We start from the raw sequence: 25,135 nt of genomic DNA on the forward strand, positions 1-25,135 counted from the left end.
CTTTTCTTCGTCCGCGCAGCAGTTGCTCTACGATATCAACATTATATACTTTACTGGGAAATTTATACTAACAGAAGAACTCGATTAACAACTTGTTTCTTTAACTAGTCTGTGACATTTATAGAACAAAGAATATGCCTAATCTTGTTATATTAATCCTTACTTCGAAACGATTTTTCAGATGCACAGCGAACATTCGCTTACGTTCTAATCTTTCAGTTTCAATCTTTCAAAAAAGGGAAACTATTCAATATTCTGATTCATTCCCTTAAAAAATAAATCAATCTAAAATTCTGATTACTTCGTCTCCTTCCTTTGCGAGTTTGCCTTCTGCATTTTTTTTTTTGATTTTTTGTTTAATACTATCACTAAAAAAATGTGCTTTTAGCAGTATAATACTATCCAAAATGGTCAGTATCAAGTACGAAACTCATCAACAAAACACACTGAATAACAACGTTAGACATAATCTACTACATGTATTATTCCATTTAAATATGTATGCAGAAATCCCTTTCTTTTCCAGTTTTCTTTAAGGAAAGTCGAAGAGAAAGATGTTCCCATGGAACAAATTGCTATAGTTCGTTCATAATAATCACTCCCATAGTGATCCCTATCGATCAACGAACTCAAGAAAATGAAAACCAACATAGCGGTAGTTCGTCACAGCTACGGACGAATTTCAACATAATAAGCAATTCTTTATTTAATTTAAATTGTGGTAACTGTACGTCTACGGCATTAGAAAAGGCAACGACTAAGGAAGAAACTGACAAATACTATTCTATTAGGATAATTAGAATTGCTTCCAGAAAGAATTTCCGAAATGACACTCTTCTCATAGAGTGCAAGAAACACCTTTCAAATATATATGCTGTTATTTCACTGTAGTTTCTACTTCCGTAGAAGTTTTCAAAAATTGCCTTAGCCAACAATTTTACACGTCGTCTAGGCGGGGTATTGGTATAAAGTTTTCAAATAGCAATAATCGCACCTCGGTTAAACCTCATTGGTTACGATATTGCCACTGCGCAAAGATAATCTAACTCACGCTGATAACACTCCAATTCAAAATCATTCACTCACTACCTAGTAGTACACCTACATTTCTTCTACTCCTACATATACCGAAGCATTATGCTATACATTATCTAAATCATGTGTTCAAAGCTTATAGGCAGAAATATATAAAAGGAAACAAAACTACACTAATTTTGTTTATTCATGAAACCCATCAAATCGATAGCAATGTTTCAACTGCTGCCATCTAGCGTGTGATTACGAATAATAAAATTCTTATCGATTTCAAAACATAAAAATAGTGGCGCCCCTTGACCTGATTTTAGCTTACAACCAACAAAATATTAGTATTTTCACAACTGATATTGTTATCTTTAATATCAAACGGAACACAATAAACATGCATTGCATCCAACTACATTCAATACAATAAGATTTAATATAAATTTTAACCAATTAACAACAATAGAGGGAAATTTACCACCTTTCACCGAGACATTAAATGTAATCTAACGAAGTCTTACTACAACCACACCGTCAAAAAGTTTTTCGATAGCAAGTATCGCATCACGAAGCAACTACGTTGTTGTTCACAATATCGTCAATACACTAAAAAGCGCCCCCACGTCGAAAAATAACCAACTGAAAATCATTCACATATCATCTCGCTGTACTCCAAACCATCTTGTTTCCCTATTGTACAGAGGCATTCTTCGTTACATAATATAAATCGCTGCTATAAATGCCCTATGTGGAACATACATACAACAAAAGAAACCTACTTTTAATTTGCTTTTACACGAAACTTACGCAAAAGTGACTGATGTTTAACACCTCCCGTCTAACGGTTGCACAATATTAATGAAATATTTAGTTCACTTATGGTTTTTACACCTGATTGCAAATGCGTCAGGATAACTCTCTACGGGAAACCCTGATGCCTTCCTCTCATGTATAAATTTAGAAGTTAGAATGGAATATACGCAGGTATTAGGAGGTATGCAATCATTTGTATTTTAAGTTCTTCATTGTAATGTTGAGGGACATCTTTACAAGTACAACGACAATATTTGTATTCGTGCAAATAAGCACTCCGGACAAAATTCCTGGTGGCACTTGGGACATATTTCACATTAGATATTAATTACCTAATTTGAATATAAGCAAAATTCATACTATTATAATCTTATTAATCATTAAAGAACCGGAAAGAATTTCCATGATCTGCTCATAGATTGCAAGAACGCCTTTCCTATTGGACACCCACGCTACATTTCATTATAGTTACTACTTCCGAAGAAGTTATCAAAAATTGCCTTAGCCGACGATTTTACACGTCGTCTAGGCGGGGTATTGGCAAATAGTTTTCAAATAGAAATAATCGCACCTCGGTTAAACCTCATTGGTTACGATATTGCCACTGCGCAAAGATAATCTCACTCACGCTGATAACACTCCAATTTCAGATCACTCACTCACTATATTGGAGTATCTCAACATTTCCATTATTCCTATATATGTGGAAGTATTATGTTCTATAGAATGCAAATCGTATGTTAGAAGCTTATATCAAAAATTATATATAAAAAAAGAACAACTACTAATTTTTTCTCTCACGAAACTGATTCAATCGATGGCAAAGTATTAACCGCTGCCATCTAGCGTTTCATTTTGAGAAACAAATACCTCTTCTCGTTCATTTCCAGCCAATGAAAGGTCGTGCCGTGACGTTGAAAGTTTTTTTTTTTTAGTTAACGTGAGATGTTTTCTTCTTAGCTAACAGGAAATTTAAAAACAATATTCGGAAATAGATGTTGAAATTTTTATTATTAAAGGGAAATCACCATTTTTTTTTTCATTTAACAACATTGAGTACGATAACAATTCAATATAAAGATTAGGAAACAGAACTACACTACTGCTTATTATTTAACTCTGATATCAAATGTAATCTGATGAAATAGTATTAGAGTAATTCTATCTACTAAGCATTTTCTTTTTCTCTTGTGCCAGTTACAAACGACGGATAATCTTACAGTATTCTGCAGAGTTCATAATAATAAACGAACAAGTTCCTAAATTCTTTTCAAAGTTCCTTCCGATCATGAGAGATCTCTCAAAGACCATTCTCGTTTTGTACTTCAAAGTAAACATAAGTTCAGAATAATTGTTATGTACTTGTGCTTGCTGCAGCTAACTTCGGAGGTACTCGAGTTGAAGAACGGATATCGCCGAATGTGAACTTTCCGAATTACAACGGTAATTCAGTTATTTTAAACAGTAAACATAAAAAGTTAAACGGATAAATTTTGATAGTGTACAGTAATAAAAATTAAGTGTGCCCTGATCTTAAATGACTGTGCACAACCCTTCGATTTAAGTTTCGGTGTTGCTGGAACGAATTATAAAAACATTTGTTCTTCCGGAATTTCGGTTGGCTTAAAATACTAAAAACGAAACCAATGAAAATTAAAACAAACGTCAATCCTTTCAACATTATCAAATATTTCTCTATATTGTGAAACTGTAACTTAGAAGATAATTTATTTGCCGACAATCCTGAACTATATTTAATAGAATCTATTTTACATTCCAGAAGCATATCAAAGGAGTCGTTTATTCAGACTTCCCTTTTCTTCGTCCGCGCAGCAGTTGCTCTACGATATCAACATTATATACTTTACTGGGAAATTTATACTAACAGAAGAACTCGATTAACAACTTGTTTCTTTAACTAGTCTGTGACATTTATAGAACAAAGAATATGCCTAATCTTGTTATATTAATCCTTACTTCAAAACGATTTTTCAGATGCACAGCGAACATTCGCTTACGTTCTAATCTTTCAGTTTCAATCTTTCAAAAAAGGGAAACTATTCAATATTCTGATTCATTCCATTAAAAAACAAATCAATCTAAAATTCTGATTACTTCGTCTCCTTCCTTTGCGAGTTTGCCTTCTGCATTTTTTTTTAAATTTTTTGTTCAATACTATCACTAAAAAATTGTGCTTTTAGCAGTATAATACTATCCAAAATGGTCAGTATCAAGTACGAAACTCATCAACAAAACACACTGAATAACAACGTTAGACATAATTTACTACATGTATTATTCCATTTAAATATGTATGCAGAAATCCCTTTCTTTTCCAGTTTTCTTTAAGGAAAGTCGAAGAGAAAGATGTTCCCATGGAACAAATTGCTATAGTTCGTTCATAATAATCACTCCCATAGTGATCCCTATCGATCAACGAACTCAAGAAAATGAAAACCAACATAGCGGTAGTTCGTCACAGCTACGGACGAATTTCAACATAATAAGCAATTCTTTATTTAATTTAAATTGTGGTAACTGTACGTCTACGGCATTAGAAAAGGCAACGACTAAGGAAGAAACTGACAAATACTATTCTATTAGGATAATTAGAATTGCTTCCAGAAAGAATTTCCGAAATGACACTCTTCTCATAGAGTGCAAGAAACACCTTTCAAATATATATGCTGTTATTTCACTGTAGTTTCTACTTCCGTAGAAGTTTTCAAAAATTGCCTTAGCCAACGATTTTACACGTCGTCTAGGCGGGGTATTGGTATAAAGTTTTCAAATAGCAATAATCGCACCTCGGTTAAACCTCATTGGTTACGATATTGCCACTGCGCAAAGATAATCTAACTCTTTTTTTTTTTAGTGCTAGCCGAAGGCTACCTCCCTTGCGAGGGTTACGCCCTCTATCCGGGTGGATAGGTAAAATTACTGGGGCAGAGAGGATATTTGAGCTGGTCTAAGGGATATGTAGGAAGACTGGAGCATCATTTTATATATATCACTTTATTATATTTCATCTTTACTTCATTATATTATACAAGTATGGTATCCACTTGGTCATTATGATCTTGTGATCATAATCATTAGGGTTGGGAAAGATGATGAGGAGGTGCACTTGACAGGACAAACACAAACAAGTTGTTAAAAACACGAATGCTGATTATCTTCTTGTCCAGGGGCTACTCTGGACAGTGATGAAGACGAGTGAAGCCCTGTTAGTATGATGAGTTCACAGTGCAACATATGTGGGCGAGACGTGATGGGGAAGATGGTCGGAAACGTAGGCAGAAGCGACAAAATGATCGGGGTGGTCAGGTGGAATTGTTTTCAGATAAAGGGAAAAGAGCAAAGATAGAGGGCAAGTGACTAAATTATATCCCAGATCGTAGTGGCGGTCGATGTCCATGGTGTCCAGAAGTAAAGGATGTCTTTGCTGAAATCGGGTGGTAATGAATTTGAGCCTTAACTTTTCTATGTGATGAAGTATGGTAGGAAAAGTTATGCGGTCATAGAACTCCTGCGTTGGACTCGGGAGCTTGATTCGATAAGCTAAACGGAAAGCATGGCGTTCGAGTACTTTCAATTTGGCATAGAAAAAAGGCAAAGCACTAACCCAGGCAGGGTGGCCGTACGTCAAGATGGGACGTAAAAATACCTTGTAGGTATTCAGGACTGTAGTAGGCTGTAATCCCCAGGTGGTGCCAATAAGACGTTTAAGTAGATTTAGTCGATTGTAGGCCTTGCGAATGATTTCTTTCAAATATGGCCGCCAAGTTAGGTGATGATCTATAGTGAGACCTAGGTAAGTAACCTGTTTGGCGGTTTTAATTCGTGTGCCATCGACTATGATGTTAAGAAGGTTCGGATTTTTTTGTATTCGAGAGCGCTTGCGAGGTGGAATAAAGACAATTGCCTGCGTCTTAGTGGAGTTGATGTGAAGTCGCCACGTATTGCACCATCGAAGGAAGGAGTCAATCGCTATGCTGAGAGAAGAATTAATCTGTTGAATGGTCCGGGCTGTGCAGAGAAAAGCAGTGTCATCGGCATATTGAAAAGTGTGCACATTGTGAGGAAGTGCCGGCATGTCAGCTACAAACAAAAGGTATAGAAGGGGTGAAAGAGCGGAGCCTTGAGGTACACCAGAGTGAATAAAAATGGGATGAGATAGAGAGCTATTGATGGTTACGTAAGAGAGGCGGTTAGAAAGAAAATGAAAGATGAAGCGGAGATAAGAGAGTGGAAGCCGGAAGCGGTGAAGTTTAAACATGAGAGCTAAGTGCCAAACTTTATCAAAAGCTTTTTCGAGATCGAAAAGAATGAGGCAAGACGGACGTGCAGTATTATAATGATTCGTAATGAGATTTATGAGTCTGAGTAATTGGTCGTTGATGCTAAAATTAGGACGGAAACCAGCCTGATGCACAGGTAACAGATTATGGGTAGTGAGATGAAGATGAAGTCTGATGACAATGATGCGTTCTAGAATTTTACTAAATACGGAGGTTAGTTGAATCGGTCGGTAGGATGCAACAGAAGCTGGAGGTTTGTTAGGCTTTAGAAACATGAGGGTAGATGAGGTTTTCCAGTCTGGGGGAAAGTAGCCGGTACGGAGAATGAACGTATATATATAAGAAAGAAGGAGGAGAAGACAGTAAGGTGCTTCTTTGATGTGGCAGTACGTTATCCGATCCAGACCAGGAGCTGTATTCTTTTTGCGAGTTACAACTGATGAGATGTCAGCAGTAGAGATAGGAGCGGTAAGAGGATTATTACCGGGGAGGATATGCGTTTCACTTGGTTGTAGATATGGTGCTGATAAGTTTAAGATGTCAGTAGGATGCCTCCGGGGAAAGTCTGGTGAAAAGGGTGTGAATGTAGTTTGTAGGTGGTCGGCAAAAGCGTTGGCTTTTTCTTCGTCAGTATGTAGCGGACAGTCGTTAATTAGCAATGGATAAGGCGTCCGGGTAAGCTTGCCCGTTAGCATATTAAAACGCTTCCAGTACTTAGTTGGGTGGGAAGTTTCTGCTAAGGTGTTGCAAGTCTTTACCCAGTTACGGAGTTTATATGCCTTGACATAATTTCGGACTGTGCGCTGGAGCTTGCGATGATGTCGAAGAGCTTCTAAGTTCCCAGTGCGTTGAAACTCACGGAAGAATTCACGGGAACGGTGGATTAGAGGTAAGTAGCTTGGTGGTAAGCGAGGTTGATACCTGGTTAGTGCAGTGGTTGGTATGTGGAGGTCAGAAGCATGACGGATAGAGCTGGTGATGTCGGAGATACGATTATATAGATCCTCTTCTGTTGTAGGCGGCTCAATATGGGGTAAGTCGGCGGTAATGGTGGAACGATAATCTTCCCAGTTTGCTTGGTCGAAGCGTGGAATACGACGAGGTTCTGGTAATTCTCGAGGAGTAGTAGCCTGTGGTTGATCTACGTGGAGCTTGATGGGAAGATGATCACTACCAATGGAATCTAGTACCTCAAGAGTGCACCGTTGTGAAAGGTTGATAGAGGAAATTACTACGTCTGGTGTGGTTTCAGTGATAGGTCGAGTGGGCTTGGGGATATGAAAAATATTGCCTGTGGTATGAGTAGTGATATAATCAAAGAAACGTTGTTTTTGATTATCCGGACGGCTATGAATGTTGATGTCGGCCATGATGATATAGTATTTAAAGGTATTGGATATATATTGAAAGAATGAATAGGGGATTGGATGTCCAGCACGTACATAGATGGTGGCTATGGTAAGGTAAAGAGAGCGAAAGTACAGAGTAATAATGAGATACTCCGGCAGATTAGGCAAGGATGGATGATACTGGCGATGACTGATTGAAGGATAGAAGCCGATGGCCACACCCCCGTTTGCTCGGCGTGCTGCTATCGCAGAGTCGCAACGAAGAAATGTATATCGAGGTACTTTGAACGACATGGATGGGGTAAGATGAGTTTCGTTAATGAGAAAGGCTTGGATGGTTTCTTCTAAGAGAAGCTGCTCAAAAAGGGTATAGTGAGAAGCTAGAGACCGGATATTAACAAATAATAAAGAAATATCCATAATTACGATGCAGCAGAAGGGTTGGAGGTTTCGGGTGATGCATGTTCTTCAAGCGGGGTAACATGAAAATAAACGTGTGGGCCAGAGTATGTGGCTTGAAAGGAACACTTAAAGATGAGGCGAGCAGAGTGGTTGACCACGCCAAGAATGTGTTGGCGAAGAAAAGGATGGATATTTTGCATAGCGATAGTGAAAAATGAAAGTAGTTGTTGGATAGTAATAGCTTCATCGGCAGTTGGGAGTGGTAGAGCTTGCTGAGTTGGTGGTAAAACGGGTCTTAACGGCACAGTTAGCTCCGGATTTAGAGGCTCAGCTGTAGGCCGTGCTTTGCAGCGATAACTATAAGTCGGGTGCTGCTCCGGACATGTAGAACATTGAGGGGGCTTAGCTAAGTTAGTGCAAGCCTTGGTGTCGTGGGCACCACTACAGTATCCACATTTGCTAGGTTGTGTGCATTTCGAAGTCGGATGAGAATTGTACGCCTGACAGCGTTCACATCTCAGTGGTAAAGGTGGCGGTGATTTGGACGGCTCGACTCTATGCTTCTTTTTATAGATAAGAGCGCCATAAGTTAACAGGTCATCAATGGTGGTTTGTGAATTAGTTAAAACTCGTACCATGTACGTGGCTCCATGATCGCTTTTAATGCGAATACACTTAAGTATGGAATGACCCTCGAGAGTGAGTTCTTCCTGAATCTCGTCGTCTGTGAGGGAGAGATCAACCCCCCTAATAACAACTGACAGAGCCGGTGGTTTTCGTGGTGGTGGCGTCTGTTTAAATTCCTTGGAGTCGAGTCGCTTCATGTGAGCATTCTTGCCAAAAATTTCAAAGCTGCATTTGTTACGTACAGTGGTTAAGAATGTTGACTCATACGATTTGAAGATTATCCCGTTTCGTGTACGAACAATTTGAGCGACTGAAGCGCGGGGTAGGTATTTGATGAGCTGTTGGAAAGCCAGCTTGGTGTTTTCTAATTTGGCATCAAAATTAGTTAGTAAGAACGAATGGAGACGAGGTTTGGAGGAATCTTGCAGAGATGGAAATTCATTACCGTCGTCAAGGTTCATGGACGAGACAGACTGTTCTGATTCACTCACGGTGTGATGACGCTTAGACGGTGGCTGAGTTGAGGAAGTGTTATGTTTATCCGGTGTGCGTGATCGGGATCTACCAGTATTTTTGCTTTGAGAAGCAGATGTATGCCTTCGGTCAGTCCCCTGGCCCACTAACGTGGGATTCAGAGACGGCCCAGGAGGTTGCTGTGGTAGTCCCGGATGGCCACCTGACGCCATTAAGATGGGCGCAAAAGATTGCGGCGAAGAGGATGAAAGTGACAATGAAATGAGGTTCTAAAGCGTCCTCGATCGAGAGGAAGCCCACTGTGGCTCTCACTTGAGGCAACAATACGTCCTCGCGGAGATGTCGGTCAGTGCAAGCACTGGCCCTCCACAAAAGAGATGGAAAAACGAATATGATGATGGCCACGGATTCCCACTTGAGACAGCAATACGGACTGCAAGGGGATGTCGATTGTCTGTAACAGTACAATCCTCCCTAAATGAACAAAAAAAAATGCTAAACAATGCTCGTAGAGCGTTAGCAATCGACCTCAGACGTTTGAATCGATAATCGATTCTGAATTCTGAGTGAGTATCCCTAGCTCACGCTATCTAACTCACGCTGATAACACTCCAATTCAAAATCATTCACTCACTACCTAGTAGTACACCTACATTTCTTCTACTCCTACATATACCGAAGCATTATGCTATACATTATCTAAATCATGTGTTCAAAGCTTATAGGCAGAAATATATAAAAGGAAACAAAACTACACTAATTTTGTTTATTCATGAAACCCATCAAATCGATAGCAATGTTTCAACTGCTGCCATCTAGCGTGTGATTACGAATAATAAAATTCTTATCGATTTCAAAACATAAAAATAGTGGCGCCCCTTGACCTGATTTTAGCTTACAACCAACAAAATATTAGTATTTTCACAACTGATATTGTTATCTTTAATATCAAACGGAACACAATAAACATGCATTGCATCCAACTACATTCAATACAATAAGATTTAATATAAATTTTAACCAATTAACAACAATAGAGGGAAATTTACCACCTTTCACCGAGACATTAAATGTAATCTAACGAAGTCTTACTACAACCACACCGTCAAAAAGTTTTTCGATAGCAAGTATCGCATCACGAAGCAACTACGTTGTTGTTCACAATATCGTCAATACACTAAAAAGCGCCCCCACGTCGAAAAATAACCAACTGAAAATCATTCACATATCATCTCGCTGTACTCCAAACCATCTTGTTTCCCTATTGTACAGAGGCATTCTTCGTTACATAATATAAATCGCTGCTATAAATGCCCTATGTGGAACATACATACAACAAAAGAAACCTACTTTTAATTTGCTTTTACACGAAACTTACGCAAAAGTGACTGATGTTTAACACCTCCCGTCTAACGGTTGCACAATATTAATGAAATATTTAGTTCACTTATGGTTTTTACACCTGATTGCACATGCGTCAGGATAACTCCCTAAGGGAAACCCTGATGCCTTCCTCTCATGTATAAATTTAGAAGTTAGAATGGAATATACGCAGGTATTAGGAGGTATGCAATCATTTGTATTTTAAGTTCTTCATTGTAATGTTGAGGGACATTTTTACAAGTACAACGACAATATTTGTATTCGTGCAAATAAGCACTCCGGACAAAATTCCTGGTGGCACTTGGGACATATTTCACATTAGATATTAATTACCTAATTTGAATATAAGCAAAATTCATACTATTATAATCTTATTAATCATTAAAGAACCGGAAAGAATTTCCATGATCTGCTCATAGATTGCAAGAACGCCTTTCCTATTGGACACCCACGCTACATTTCATTATAGTTACTACTTCCGAAGAAGTTATCAAAAATTGCCTTAGCCGACGATTTTACACGTCGTCTAGGCGGGGTATTGGCAAATAGTTTTCAAATAGAAATAATCGCACCTCGGTTAAACCTCATTGGTTACGATATTGCCACTGCGCAAAGATAATCTCACTCACGCTGATAACACTCCAATTTCAGATCACTCACTCACTATATTGGAGTATCTCAACATTTCCATTATTCCTATATATGTGGAAGTATTATGTTCTATAGAATGCAAATCGTATGTTAGAAGCTTATATCAAAAATTATATATAAAAAAAGAACAACTACTAATTTTTTCTCTCACGAAACTGATTCAATCGATGGCAAAGTATTAACCGCTGCCATCTAGCGTTTCATTTTGAGAAACAAATACCTCTTCTCGTTCATTTCCAGCCAATGAAAGGTCGTGCCGTGACGTTGAAAGTTTTTTTTTTTTTAGTTAACGTGAGATGTTTTCTTCTTAGCTAACAGGAAATTTAAAAACAATATTCGGAAATAGATGTTGAAATTTTTATTATTAAAGGGAAATCACCATTTTTTTTTTCATTTAACAACATTGAGTACGATAACAATTCAATATAAAGATTAGGAAACAGAACTACACTACTGCTTATTATTTAACTCTGATATCAAATGTAATCTGATGAAATAGTATTAGAGTAATTCTATCTACTAAGCATTTTCTTTTTCTCTTGTGCCAGTTACAAACGACGGATAATCTTACAGTATTCTGCAGAGTTCATAATAATAAACGAACAAGTTCCTAAATTCTTTTCAAAGTTCCTTCCGATCATGAGAGATCTCTCAAAGACCATTCTCGTTTTGTACTTCAAAGTAAACATAAGTTCAGAATAATTGTTATGTACTTGTGCTTGCTGCAGCTAACTTCGGAGGTACTCGAGTTGAAGAACGGATATCGCCGAATGTGAACTTTCCGAATTACAACGGTAATTCAGTTATTTTAAACAGTAAACATAAAAAGTTAAACGGATAAATTTTGATAGTGTACAGTAATAAAAATTAACTGTGCCCTGATCTTAAATGACTGTGCACAACCCTTCGATTTAAGTTTCGGTGTTGCTGGAACGAATTATAAAAACATTTGTTCTTCCGGAATTTCGGTTGGCTTAAAATACTAAAAACGAAACCAATGAAAATTAAAACAAACGTCAATCCTTTCAACATTATCAAATATTTCTCTATATTGTGAAACTGTAACTTAGAAGATAATTTATTTGCCGACAATCCTGAACTATATTTAATAGAATCTATTTTACATTCCAGAAGCATATCAAAGGAGTCGTTTATTCAGACTTCCCTTTTCTTCGTCCGCGCAGCAGTTGCTCTACGATATCAACATTATATACTTTACTGGGAAATTTATACTAACAGAAGAACTCGATTAACAACTTGTTTCTTTAACTAGTCTGTGACATTTATAGAACAAAGAATATGCCTAATCTTGTTATATTAATCCTTACTTCAAAACGATTTTTCAGATGCACAGCGAACATTCGCTTACGTTCTAATCTTTCAGTTTCAATCTTTCAAAAAAGGGAAACTATTCAATATTCTGATTCATTCCATTAAAAAACAAATCAATCTAAAATTCTGATTACTTCGTCTCCTTCCTTTGCGAGTTTGCCTTCTGCATTTTTTTTTTTAATTTTTTGTTTAATACTATCACTAAAAAATTGTGCTTTTAGCAGTATAATACTATCCAAAATGGTCAGTATCAAGTACGAAACTCATCAACAAAACACACTGAATAACAACGTTAGACATAATTTACTACATGTATTATTCCATTTAAATATGTATGCAGAAATCCCTTTCTTTTCCAGTTTTCTTTAAGGAAAGTCGAAGAGAAAGATGTTCCCATGGAACAAATTGCTATAGTTCGTTCATAATAATCACTCCCATAGTGATCCCTATCGATCAACGAACTCAAGAAAATGAAAACCAACATAGCGGTAGTTCGTCACAGCTACGGACGAATTTCAACATAATAAGCAATTCTTTATTTAATTTAAATTGTGGTAACTGTACGTCTACGGCATTAGAAAAGGCAACGACTAAGGAAGAAACTGACAAATACTATTCTATTAGGATAATTAGAATTGCTTCCAGAAAGAATTTCCGAAATGACACTCTTCACATAGAGTGCAAGAAACACCTTTCAAATATATATGCTGTTATTTCACTGTAGTTTCTACTTCCGTAGAAGTTTTCAAAAATTGCCTTAGCCAACGATTTTACACGTCGTCTAGGCGGGGTATTGGTATAAAGTTTTCAAATAGCAATAATCGCACCTCGGTTAAACCTCATTGGTTACGATATTGCCACTGCGCAAAGATAATCTAACTCACGCTGATAACACTCCAATTCAAAATCATTCACTCACTACCTAGTAGTACACCTACATTTCTTCTACTCCTACATATACCGAAGCATTATGCTATACATTATCTAAATCATGTGTTCAAAGCTTATAGGCAGAAATATATAAAAGGAAACAAAACTACACTAATTTTGTTTATTCATGAAACCCATCAAATCGATAGCAATGTTTCAACTGCTGCCATCTAGCGTGTGATTACGAATAATAAAATTCTTATCGATTTCAAAACATAAAAATAGTGGCGCCCCTTGACCTGATTTTAGCTTACAACCAACAAAATATTAGTATTTTCACAACTGATATTGTTATCTTTAATATCAAACGGAACACAATAAACATGCATTGCATCCAACTACATTCAATACAATAAGATTTAATATAAATTTTAACCAATTAACAACAATAGAGGGAAATTTACCACCTTTCACCGAGACATTAAATGTAATCTAACGAAGTCTTACTACAACCACACCGTCAAAAAGTTTTTCGATAGCAAGTATCGCATCACGAAGCAACTACGTTGTTGTTCACAATATCGTCAATACACTACAAAGCGCCCCCACGTCGAAAAATAACCAACTGAAAATCATTCACATATCATCTCGCTGTACTCCAAACCATCTTGTTTCCCTATTGTACAGAGGCATTCTTCGTTACATAATATAAATCGCTGCTATAAATGCCCTATGTGGAACATACATACAACAAAAGAAACCTACTTTTAATTTGCTTTTACACGAAACTTACGCAAAAGTGACTGATGTTTAACACCTCCCGTCTAACGGTTGCACAATATTAATGAAATATTTAGTTCACTTATGGTTTTTACACCTGATTGCACATGCGTCAGGATAACTCCCTAAGGGAAACCCTGATGCCTTCCTCTCATGTATAAATTTAGAAGTTAGAATGGAATATACGCAGGTATTAGGAGGTATGCAATCATTTGTATTTTAAGTTCTTCATTGTAATGTTGAGGGACATCTTTACAAGTACAACGACAATATTTGTATTCGTGCAAATAAGCACTCCGGACAAAATTCCTGGTGGCACTTGGGACATATTTCACATTAGATATTAATTACCTAATTTGAATATAAGCAAAATTCATACTATTATAATCTTATTAATCATTAAAGAACCGGAAAGAATTTCCATGATCTGCTCATAGATTGCAAGAACGCCTTTCCTATTGGACACCCACGCTACATTTCATTATAGTTACTACTTCCGAAGAAGTTATCAAAAATTGCCTTAGCCGACGATTTTACACGTCGTCTAGGCGGGGTATTGGCAAATAGTTTTCAAATAGAAATAATCGCACCTCGGTTAAACCTCATTGGTTACGATATTGCCACTGCGCAAAGATAATCTCACTCACGCTGATAACACTCCAATTTCAGATCACTCACTCACTATATTGGAGTATCTCAACATTTCCATTATTCCTATATATGTGGAAGTATTATGTTCTATAGAATGCAAATCGTATGTTAGAAGCTTATATCAAAAATTATATATAAAAAAAAAACAACTACTAATTTTTTCTCTCACGAAACTGATTCAATCGATGGCAAAGTATTAACCGCTGCCATCTAGCGTTTCATTTTGAGAAACAAATACCTCTTCTCGTTCATTTCCAGCCAATGAAAGGTCGTGCCGTGACGTTGAGTTTTTTTTTCTTTTAGTTAACGTGAGATGTTTTCTTCTTAGCTAACAGGAAATTTAAAAACAATATTCGGAAATAGATGTTGAAATTTTTATTATTAAAGGGAAATCACCATTTTTTTTTTCATTTAACAACATTGAGTACGATAACAATTCAATATAAAGATTAGGAAACAGAACTACACTACTGCTTATTATTTAACTCTGATATCAAATGTAATCTGATGAAATAGTATTAGAGTAATTCTATCTACTAAGCAGTTTCTTTTTCTCTTGTGCCAGTTACAAACGACGGATAATCTTACAGTATTCTGCAGAGTTCATAATAATAAACGAACAAGTTCCTAAATTCTTTTCAAAGTTCCTTCCGATCATGAGAGATCTCTCAAAGACCATTCTCGTTTTGTACTTCAAAGTAAACATAAGTTCAGAATAATTGTTATGTACTTGTGCTTGCTGCAGCTAACTTCGGAGGTACTCGAGTTGAAGAACGGATATCGCCGAATGTGAACTTTCCGAATTACAACGGTAATTCAGTTATTTTAAACAGTAAACATAAAAAGTTAAACGGATAAATTTTGATAGTGTACAGTAATAAAAATTAAGTGTGCCCTGATCTTAAATGACTGTGCACAACCCTTCGATTTAAGTTTCGGTGTTGCTGGAACGAATTATAAAAACATTTGTTCTTCCGGAATTTCGGTTGGCTTAAAATACTAAAAACGAAACCAATGAAAATTAAAACAAACGTCAATCCTTTCAACATTATCAAATATTTCTCTATATTGTGAAACTGTAACTTAGAAGATAATTTATTTGCCGACAATCCTGAACTATATTTAATAGAATCTATTTTACATTCCAGAAGCATATCAAAGGAGTCGTTTATTCAGACTTCCCTTTTCTTCGTCAGCGCAGCAGTTGCTCTACGGTATCAACATTATATACTTTACTGGGAAATTTATACTAACAGAAGAACTCGATTAACAACTTGTTTCTTTAACTAGTCTGTGACATTTATAGAACAAAGAATATGCCTAATCTTGTTATATTAATCCTTACTTCGAAACGATTTTTCAGATGCACAGCGAACATTCGCTTACGTTCTAATCTTTCAGTTTCAATCTTTCAAAAAAGGGAAACTATTCAATATTCTGATTCATTCCATTAAAAAACAAATCAATCTAAAATTCTGATTACTTCGTCTCCTTCCTTTGCGAGTTTGCCTTCTGCATTTTTTTTTTTAATTTTTTGTTTAATACTATCACTAAAAAATTGTGCTTTTAGCAGTATAATACTATCCAAAATGGTCAGTATCAAGTACGAAACTCATCAACAAAACACACTGAATAACAACGTTAGACATAATTTACTACATGTATTATTCCATTTAAATATGTATGCAGAAATCCCTTTCTTTTCCAGTTTTCTTTAAGGAAAGTCGAAGAGAAAGATGTTCCCATGGAACAAATTGCTATAGTTCGTTCATAATAATCACTCCCATAGTGATCCCTATCGATCAACGAACTCAAGAAAATGAAAACCAACATAGCGGTAGTTCGTCACAGCTACGGACGAATTTCAACATAATAAGCAATTCTTTATTTAATTTAAATTGTGGTAACTGTACGTCTACGGCATTAGAAAAGGCAACGACTAAGGAAGAAACTGACAAATACTATTCTATTAGGATAATTAGAATTGCTTCCAGAAAGAATTTCCGAAATGACACTCTTCACATAGAGTGCAAGAAACACCTTTCAAATATATATGCTGTTATTTCACTGTAGTTTCTACTTCCGTAGAAGTTTTCAAAAATTGCCTTAGCCAACGATTTTACACGTCGTCTAGGCGGGGTATTGGTATAAAGTTTTCAAATAGCAATAATCGCACCTCGGTTAAACCTCATTGGTTACGATATTGCCACTGCGCAAAGATAATCTAACTCACGCTGATAACACTCCAATTCAAAATCATTCACTCACTACCTAGTAGTACACCTACATTTCTTCTACTCCTACATATACCGAAGCATTATGCTATACATTATCTAAATCATGTGTTCAAAGCTTATAGGCAGAAATATATAAAAGGAAACAAAACTACACTAATTTTGTTTATTCATGAAACCCATCAAATCGATAGCAATGTTTCAACTGCTGCCATCTAGCGTGTGATTACGAATAATAAAATTCTTATCGATTTCAAAACATAAAAATAGTGGCGCCCCTTGACCTGATTTTAGCTTACAACCAACAAAATATTAGTATTTTCACAACTGATATTGTTATCTTTAATATCAAACGGAACACAATAAACATGCATTGCATCCAACTACATTCAATACAATAAGATTTAATATAAATTTTAACCAATTAACAACAATAGAGGGAAATTTACCACCTTTCACCGAGACATTAAATGTAATCTAACGAAGTCTTACTACAACCACACCGTCAAAAAGTTTTTCGATAGCAAGTATCGCATCACGAAGCAACTACGTTGTTGTTCACAATATCGTCAATACACTAAAAAGCGCCCCCACGTCGAAAAATAACCAACTGAAAATCATTCACATATCATCTCGCTGTACTCCAAACCATCTTGTTTCCCTATTGTACAGAGGCATTCTTCGTTACATAATATAAATCGCTGCTATAAATGCCCTATGTGGAACATACATACAACAAAAGAAACCTACTTTTAATTTGCTTTTACACGAAACTTACGCAAAAGTGACTGATGTTTAACACCTCCCGTCTAACGGTTGCACAATATTAATGAAATATTTAGTTCACTTATGGTTTTTACACCTGATTGCACATGCGTCAGGATAACTCCCTAAGGGAAACCCTGATGCCTTCCTCTCATGTATAAATTTAGAAGTTAGAATGGAATATACGCAGGTATTAGGAGGTATGCAATCATTTGTATTTTAAGTTCTTCATTGTAATGTTGAGGGACATCTTTACAAGTACAACGACAATATTTGTATTCGTGCAAATAAGCACTCCGGACAAAATTCCTGGTGGCACTTGGGACATATTTCACATTAGATATTAATTACCTAATTTGAATATAAGCAAAATTCATACTATTATAATCTTATTAATCATTAAAGAACCGGAAAGAATTTCCATGATCTGCTCATAGATTGCAAGAACGCCTTTCCTATTGGACACCCACGCTACATTTCATTATAGTTACTACTTCCGAAGAAGTTATCAAAAATTGCCTTAGCCGACGATTTTACACGTCGTCTAGGCGGGGTATTGGCAAATAGTTTTCAAATAGAAATAATCGCACCTCGGTTAAACCTCATTGGTTACGATATTGCCACTGCGCAAAGATAATCTCACTCACGCTGATAACACTCCAATTTCAGATCACTCACTCACTATATTGGAGTATCTCAACATTTCCATTATTCCTATATATGTGGAAGTATTATGTTCTATAGAATGCAAATCGTATGTTAGAAGCTTATATCAAAAATTATATATAAAAAAAAAACAACTACTAATTTTTTCTCTCACGAAACTGATTCAATCGATGGCAAAGTATTAACCGCTGCCATCTAGCGTTTCATTTTGAGAAACAAATACCTCTTCTCGTTCATTTCCAGCCAATGAAAGGTCGTGCCGTGACGTTGAGTTTTTTTTTTTTTTAGTTAACGTGAGATGTTTTCTTCTTAGCTAACAGGAAATTTAAAAACACTATTCGGAAATAGATGTTGAAATTTTTATTATTAAAGGGAAATCACCATTTTTTTTTTCATTTAACAACATTGAGTACGATAACAATTCAATATAAAGATTAGGAAACAGAACTACACTACTGCTTATTATTTAACTCTGATATCAAATGTAATCTGATGAAATAGTATTAGAGTAATTCTATCTACTAAGCATTTTCTTTTTCTCTTGTGCCAGTTACAAACGACGGATAATCTTACAGTATTCTGCAGAGTTCATAATAATAAACGAACAAGTTCCTAAATTCTTTTCAAAGTTCCTTCCGATCATGAGAGATCTCTCAAAGACCATTCTCGTTTTGTACTTCAAAGTAAACATAAGTTCAGAATAATTGTTATGTACTTGTGCTTGCTGCAGCTAACTTCGGAGGTACTCGAGTTGAAGAACGGATATCGCCGAATGTGAACTTTCCGAATTACAACGGTAATTCAGTTATTTTAAACAGTAAACATAAAAAGTTAAACGGATAAATTTTGATAGTGTACAGTAATAAAAATTAAGTGTGCCCTGATCTTAAATGACTGTGCACAACCCTTCGATTCAAGTTTCGGTGTTGCTGGAACGAATTATAAAAACATTTGTTCTTCCGGAATTTCGGTTGGCTTAAAATACTAAAAACGAAACCAATGAAAATTAAAACAAACGTCAATCCTTTCAACATTATCAAATATTTCTCTATATTGTGAAACTGTAACTTAGAAGATAATTTATTTGCCGACAATCCTGAACTATATTTAATAGAATCTATTTTACATTCCAGAAGCATATCAAAGGAGTCGTTTATTCAGACTTCCCTTTTCTTCGTCCGCGCAGCAGTTGCTCTACGGTATCAACATTATATACTTTACTGGGAAATTTATACTAACAGAAGAACTCGATTAACAACTTGTTTCTTTAACTAGTCTGTGACATTTATAGAACAAAGAATATGCCTAATCTTGTTATATTAATCCTTACTTCGAAACGATTTTTCAGATGCACAGCGAACATTCGCTTACGTTCTAATCTTTCAGTTTCAATCTTTCAAAAAAGGGAAACTATTCAATATTCTGATTCATTCCATTAAAAAACAAATCAATCTAAAATTCTGATTACTTCGTCTCCTTCCTTTGCGAGTTTGCCTTCTGCATTTTTTTTTAATTTTTTGTTTAATACTATCACTAAAAAATTGTGCTTTTAGCAGTATAATACTATCCAAAATGGTCAGTATCAAGTACGAAACTCATCAACAAAACACACTGAATAACAACGTTAGACATAATCTACTACATGTATTATTCCATTTAAATATGTATGCAGAAATCCCTTTCTTTTCCAGTTTTCTTTAAGGAAAGTCGAAGAGAAAGATGTTCCCATGGAACAAATTGCTATAGTTCGTTCATAATAATCACTCCCATAGTGATCCCTATCGATCAACGAACTCAAGAAAATGAAAACCAACATAGCGGTAGTTCGTCACAGCTACGGACGAATTTCAACATAATAAGCAATTCTTTATTTAATTTAAATTGTGGTAACTGTACGTCTACGGCATTAGAAAAGGCAACGACTAAGGAAGAAACTGACAAATACTATTCTATTAGGATAATTAGAATTGCTTCCAGAAAGAATTTCCGAAATGACACTCTTCACATAGAGTGCAAGAAACACCTTTCAAATATATATGCTGTTATTTCACTGTAGTTTCTACTTCCGTAGAAGTTTTCAAAAATTGCCTTAGCCAACGATTTTACACGTCGTCTAGGCGGGGTATTGGTATAAAGTTTTCAAATAGCAATAATCGCACCTCGGTTAAACCTCATTGGTTACGATATTGCCACTGCGCAAAGATAATCTAACTCACGCTGATAACACTCCAATTCAAAATCATTCACTCACTACCTAGTAGTACACCTACATTTCTTCTACTCCTACATATACCGAAGCATTATGCTATACATTATCTAAATCATGTGTTCAAAGCTTATAGGCAGAAATATATAAAAGGAAACAAAACTACACTAATTTTGTTTATTCATGAAACCCATCAAATCGATAGCAATGTTTCAACTGCTGCCATCTAGCGTGTGATTACGAATAATAAAATTCTTATCGATTTCAAAACATAAAAATAGTGGCGCCCCTTGACCTGATTTTAGCTTACAACCAACAAAATATTAGTATTTTCACAACTGATATTGTTATCTTTAATATCAAACGGAACACAATAAACATGCATTGCATCCAACTACATCCAATACAATAAGATTTAATATAAATTTTAACCAATTAACAACAATAGAGGGAAATTTACCACCTTTCACCGAGACATTAAATGTAATCTAACGAAGTCTTACTACAACCACACCGTCAAAAAGTTTTTCGATAGCAAGTATCGCATCACGAAGCAACTACCTTATTGTTCACAATATCGTCAATACACTAAAAAGCGCCCCCACGTCGAAAAATAACCAACTGAAAATCATTCACATATCATCTCGCTGTACTCCAAACCATCTTGTTTCCCTATTGTACAGAGGCATTCTTCGTTACATAATATAAATCGCTGCTATAAATGCCCTATGTGGAACATACATACAACAAAACAAACCTACTTTTAATTTGCTTTTACACGAAACTTACGCAAAAGTGACTGATGTTTAACACCTCCCGTCTAACGGTTGCACAATATTAATGAAATATTTAGTTCACTTATGGTTTTTACACCTGATTGCAAATGCGTCAGGATAACTCCCTAAGGGAAACCCTGATGCCTTCCTCTCATGTATAAATTTAGAAGTTAGAATGGAATATACGCAGGTATTAGGAGGTATGCAATCATTTGTATTTTAAGTTCTTCATTGTAATGTTGAGGGACATCTTTACAAGTACAACGACAATATTTGTATTCGTGCAAATTCCTGGTGGCACTTGGGACATATTTCACATTAGATATTAATTACGTAATTTGAATAAAAGCAAAATTCATACTATTATAATCTTATTAATCATTAAAGAACCGGAAAGAATTTCCATGATCTGCTCATAGATTGCAAGAACGCCTTTCCTATTGGACACCCACGCTACATTTCATTATAGTTACTACTTCCGAAGAAGTTATCAAAAATTGCCTTAGCCGACGATTTTACACGTCGTCTAGGCGGGGTATTGGCAAATAGTTTTCAAATAGCAATAATCGCACCTCGGTTAAACCTCATTGGTTACGATATTGCCACTGCGCAAAGATAATCTCACTCACGCTGATAACACTCCAATTTCAGATCACTCACTCACTATATTGGAGTATCTCAACATTTCCATTATTCCTATATATGTGGAAGTATTATGTTCTATAGAATGCAAATCGTATGTTAGAAGCTTATATCAAAAATTATATATAAAAAAGAACAACTACTAATTTTTTCTCTCACGAAACTGATTCAATCGATGGCAAAGTATTAACCGCTGCCATCTAGCGTTTCATTTTGAGAAACAAATACCTCTTCTCGTTCATTTCCAGCCAATGAAAGGTCGTGCCGTGACGTTGAAAGTTTTTTTTTTTAGTTAACGTGAGATGTTTTCTTCTTAGCTAACAGGAAATTTAAAAACAATATTCGGAAATAGATGTTGAAATTTTTATTATTAAAGGGAAATCACCATTTTTTTTTTTCATTTAACAACATTGAGTACGATAACAATTCAATATAAAGATTAGGAAACAGAACTACACTACTGCTTATTATTTAACTCTGATATCAAATGTAATCTGATGAAATAGTATTAGAGTAATTCTATCTACTAAGCATTTTCTTTTTCTCTTGTGCCAGTTACAAACGACGGATAATCTTACAGTATTCTGCAGAGTTCATAATAATAAACGAACAAGTTCCTAAATTCTTTTCAAAGTTCCTTCCGATCATGAGAGAGCTCTCAAAGACCATTCTCGTTTTGTACTTCAAAGTAAACATAAGTTCAGAATAATTGTTATGTACTTGTGCTTGCTGCAGCTAACTTCGGAGGTACTCGAGTTGAAGAACGGATATCGCCGAATGTGAACTTTCCGAATTACAACGGTAATTCAGTTATTTTAAACAGTAAACATAAAAAGTTAAACGGATAAATTTTGATAGTGTACAGTAATAAAAATTAAGTGTGCCCTGATCTTAAATGACTGTGCACAACCCTTCGATTTAAGTTTCGGTGTTGCTGGAACGAATTATAAAAACATTTGTTCTTCCGGAATTTTGGTTGGCTTAAAATACTAAAAACGAAACCAATGAAAATTAAAACAAACGTCAATCCTTTCAACATTATCAAATATTTCTCTATATTGTGAAACTGTAACTTAGAAGATAATTTATTTGCCGACAATCCTGAACTATATTTAATAGAATCTATTTTACATTCCAGAAGCATATCAAAGGAGTCGTTTATTCAGACTTCCCTTTTCTTCGTCCGCGCAGCAGTTGGTCCACGATATCAACATTATATACTTTACTGGGAAATTTATACTAACAGAAGAACTCGATTAACAACTTGTTTCTTTAACTAGTCTGTGACATTTATAGAACAAAGAATATGCCTAATCTTGTTATATTAATCCTTACTTCAAAACGATTTTTCAGATGCACAGCGAACATTCGCTTACGTTCTAATCTTTCAGTTTCAATCTTTCAAAAAAGGGAAACTATTCAATATTCTGATTCATTCCATTAAAAAACAAATCAATCTAAAATTCTGATTACTTCGTCTCCTTCCTTTGCGAGTTTGCCTTCTGCATTTTTTTTTTTATTTTTTGTTTAATACTATCACTAAAAAAATGTGCTTTTAGCAGTATAATACTATCCAAAATGGTCAGTATCAAGTACGAAACTCATCAACAAAACACACTGAATAACAACGTTAGACATAATCTACTACATGTATTATTCCATTTAAATATGTATGCAGAAATCCCTTTCTTTTCCAGTTTTCTTTAAGGAAAGTCGAAGAGAAAGATGTTCCCATGGAACAAATTGCTATAGTTCGTTCATAATAATCACTCCCATAGTGATTCCTATCGATCAACGAACTCAAGAAAATGAAAACCAACATAGCGGTAGTTCGTCACAGCTACGGACGAATTTCAACATAATAAGCAATTCTTTATTTAATTTAAATTGTGGTAACTGTACGTCTACGGCATTAGAAAAGGCAACGACTAAGGAAGAAACTGACAAATACTATTCTATTAGGATAATTAGAATTGCTTCCAGAAAGAATTTCCGAAATGACACTCTTCACATAGAGTGCAAGAAACACCTTTCAAATATATATGCTGTTATTTCACTGTAGTTTCTACTTCCGTAGAAGTTTTCAAAAATTGCCTTAGCCAACGATTTTACACGTCGTCTAGGCGGGGTATTGGTATAAAGTTTTCAAATAGCAATAATCGCACCTCGGTTAAACCTCATTGGTTACGATATTGCCACTGCGCAAAGATAATCTAACTCACGCTGATAACACTCCAATTCAAAATCATTCACTCACTACCTAGTAGTACACCTACATTTCTTCTACTCCTACATATACCGAAGCATTATGCTATACATTATCTAAATCATGTGTTCAAAGCTTATAGGCAGAAATATATAAAAGGAAACAAAACTACACTAATTTTGTTTATTCATGAAACCCATCAAATCGATAGCAATGTTTCAACTGCTGCCATCTAGCGTGTGATTACGAATAATAAAATTCTTATCGATTTCAAAACATAAAAATAGTGGCGCCCCTTGACCTGATTTTAGCTTACAACCAACAAAATATTAGTATTTTCACAACTGATATTGTTATCTTTAATATCAAACGGAACACAATAAACATGCATTGCATCCAACTACATTCAATACAATAAGATTTAATATAAATTTTAACCAATTAACAACAATAGAGGGAAATTTACCACCTTTCACCGAGACATTAAATGTAATCTAACGAAGTCTTACTACAACCACACCGTCAAAAAGTTTTTCGATAGCAAGTATCGCATCACGAAGCAACTACGTTGTTGTTCACAATATCGTCAATACACTACAAAGCGCCCCCACGTCGAAAAATAACCAACTGAAAATCATTCACATATCATCTCGCTGTACTCCAAACCATCTTGTTTCCCTATTGTACAGAGGCATTCTTCGTTACATAATATAAATCGCTGCTATAAATGCCCTATGTGGAACATACATACAACAAAAGAAACCTACTTTTAATTTGCTTTTACACGAAACTTACGCAAAAGTGACTGATGTTTAACACCTCCCGTCTAACGGTTGCACAATATTAATGAAATATTTAGTTCACTTATGGTTTTTACACCTGATTGCAAATGCGTCAGGATAACTCCCTAAGGGAAACCCTGATGCCTTCCTCTCATGTATAAATTTAGAAGTTAGAATGGAATATACGCAGGTATTAGGAGGT

At 35.5% G+C, this 25,135-nt stretch overlaps 11 non-coding genes across 11 annotated transcripts; all 11 read right to left on the bottom strand.

Annotated features, from left to right (window-relative positions):
- Nucleotides 1–897: 897 nt before the first annotated feature.
- Nucleotides 898–1,039, bottom strand: LOC145677792 (U4 spliceosomal RNA). Its single transcript, XR_014130014.1, has one exon. It is a non-coding gene; the product is annotated as a U4 spliceosomal RNA (small nuclear RNA).
- A 1,271-nt stretch (nt 1,040–2,310) lies between these two features.
- Nucleotides 2,311–2,452, bottom strand: LOC145677794 (U4 spliceosomal RNA). The gene has a single exon (XR_014130015.1). It is a non-coding gene; the product is annotated as a U4 spliceosomal RNA (small nuclear RNA).
- A 2,094-nt stretch (nt 2,453–4,546) lies between these two features.
- Nucleotides 4,547–4,688, bottom strand: LOC145677786 (U4 spliceosomal RNA). The gene has a single exon (XR_014130008.1). It is a non-coding gene; the product is annotated as a U4 spliceosomal RNA (small nuclear RNA).
- Nucleotides 4,689–10,847: 6,159 nt separating this feature from the next.
- On the bottom strand, nt 10,848–10,989 carry LOC145677795 (U4 spliceosomal RNA). The gene has a single exon (XR_014130016.1). It is a non-coding gene; the product is annotated as a U4 spliceosomal RNA (small nuclear RNA).
- A 2,096-nt stretch (nt 10,990–13,085) lies between these two features.
- Nucleotides 13,086–13,227, bottom strand: LOC145677798 (U4 spliceosomal RNA). Its single transcript, XR_014130019.1, has one exon. It is a non-coding gene; the product is annotated as a U4 spliceosomal RNA (small nuclear RNA).
- A 1,271-nt stretch (nt 13,228–14,498) lies between these two features.
- LOC145677796 (U4 spliceosomal RNA) lies at nt 14,499–14,640 on the bottom strand. Its single transcript, XR_014130017.1, has one exon. It is a non-coding gene; the product is annotated as a U4 spliceosomal RNA (small nuclear RNA).
- A 2,095-nt stretch (nt 14,641–16,735) lies between these two features.
- LOC145677802 (U4 spliceosomal RNA) lies at nt 16,736–16,877 on the bottom strand. Its single transcript, XR_014130023.1, has one exon. It is a non-coding gene; the product is annotated as a U4 spliceosomal RNA (small nuclear RNA).
- Nucleotides 16,878–18,148: 1,271 nt separating this feature from the next.
- LOC145677797 (U4 spliceosomal RNA) lies at nt 18,149–18,290 on the bottom strand. The gene has a single exon (XR_014130018.1). It is a non-coding gene; the product is annotated as a U4 spliceosomal RNA (small nuclear RNA).
- Nucleotides 18,291–20,383: 2,093 nt separating this feature from the next.
- LOC145677803 (U4 spliceosomal RNA) lies at nt 20,384–20,525 on the bottom strand. Its single transcript, XR_014130024.1, has one exon. It is a non-coding gene; the product is annotated as a U4 spliceosomal RNA (small nuclear RNA).
- Nucleotides 20,526–21,778: 1,253 nt separating this feature from the next.
- Nucleotides 21,779–21,920, bottom strand: LOC145677790 (U4 spliceosomal RNA). Its single transcript, XR_014130012.1, has one exon. It is a non-coding gene; the product is annotated as a U4 spliceosomal RNA (small nuclear RNA).
- Nucleotides 21,921–24,013: 2,093 nt separating this feature from the next.
- On the bottom strand, nt 24,014–24,155 carry LOC145677804 (U4 spliceosomal RNA). The gene has a single exon (XR_014130025.1). It is a non-coding gene; the product is annotated as a U4 spliceosomal RNA (small nuclear RNA).
- Between the last annotated feature and the right edge of the window lie 980 nt (nt 24,156–25,135).

Source organism: Thermobia domestica, unplaced genomic scaffold, assembly GCF_964235325.1.
Source record: "Thermobia domestica unplaced genomic scaffold, izTheDome1.hap1.1 HAP1_SCAFFOLD_1390, whole genome shotgun sequence".
NCBI classification, from domain to species: domain Eukaryota; kingdom Metazoa; phylum Arthropoda; class Insecta; order Zygentoma; family Lepismatidae; genus Thermobia; species Thermobia domestica.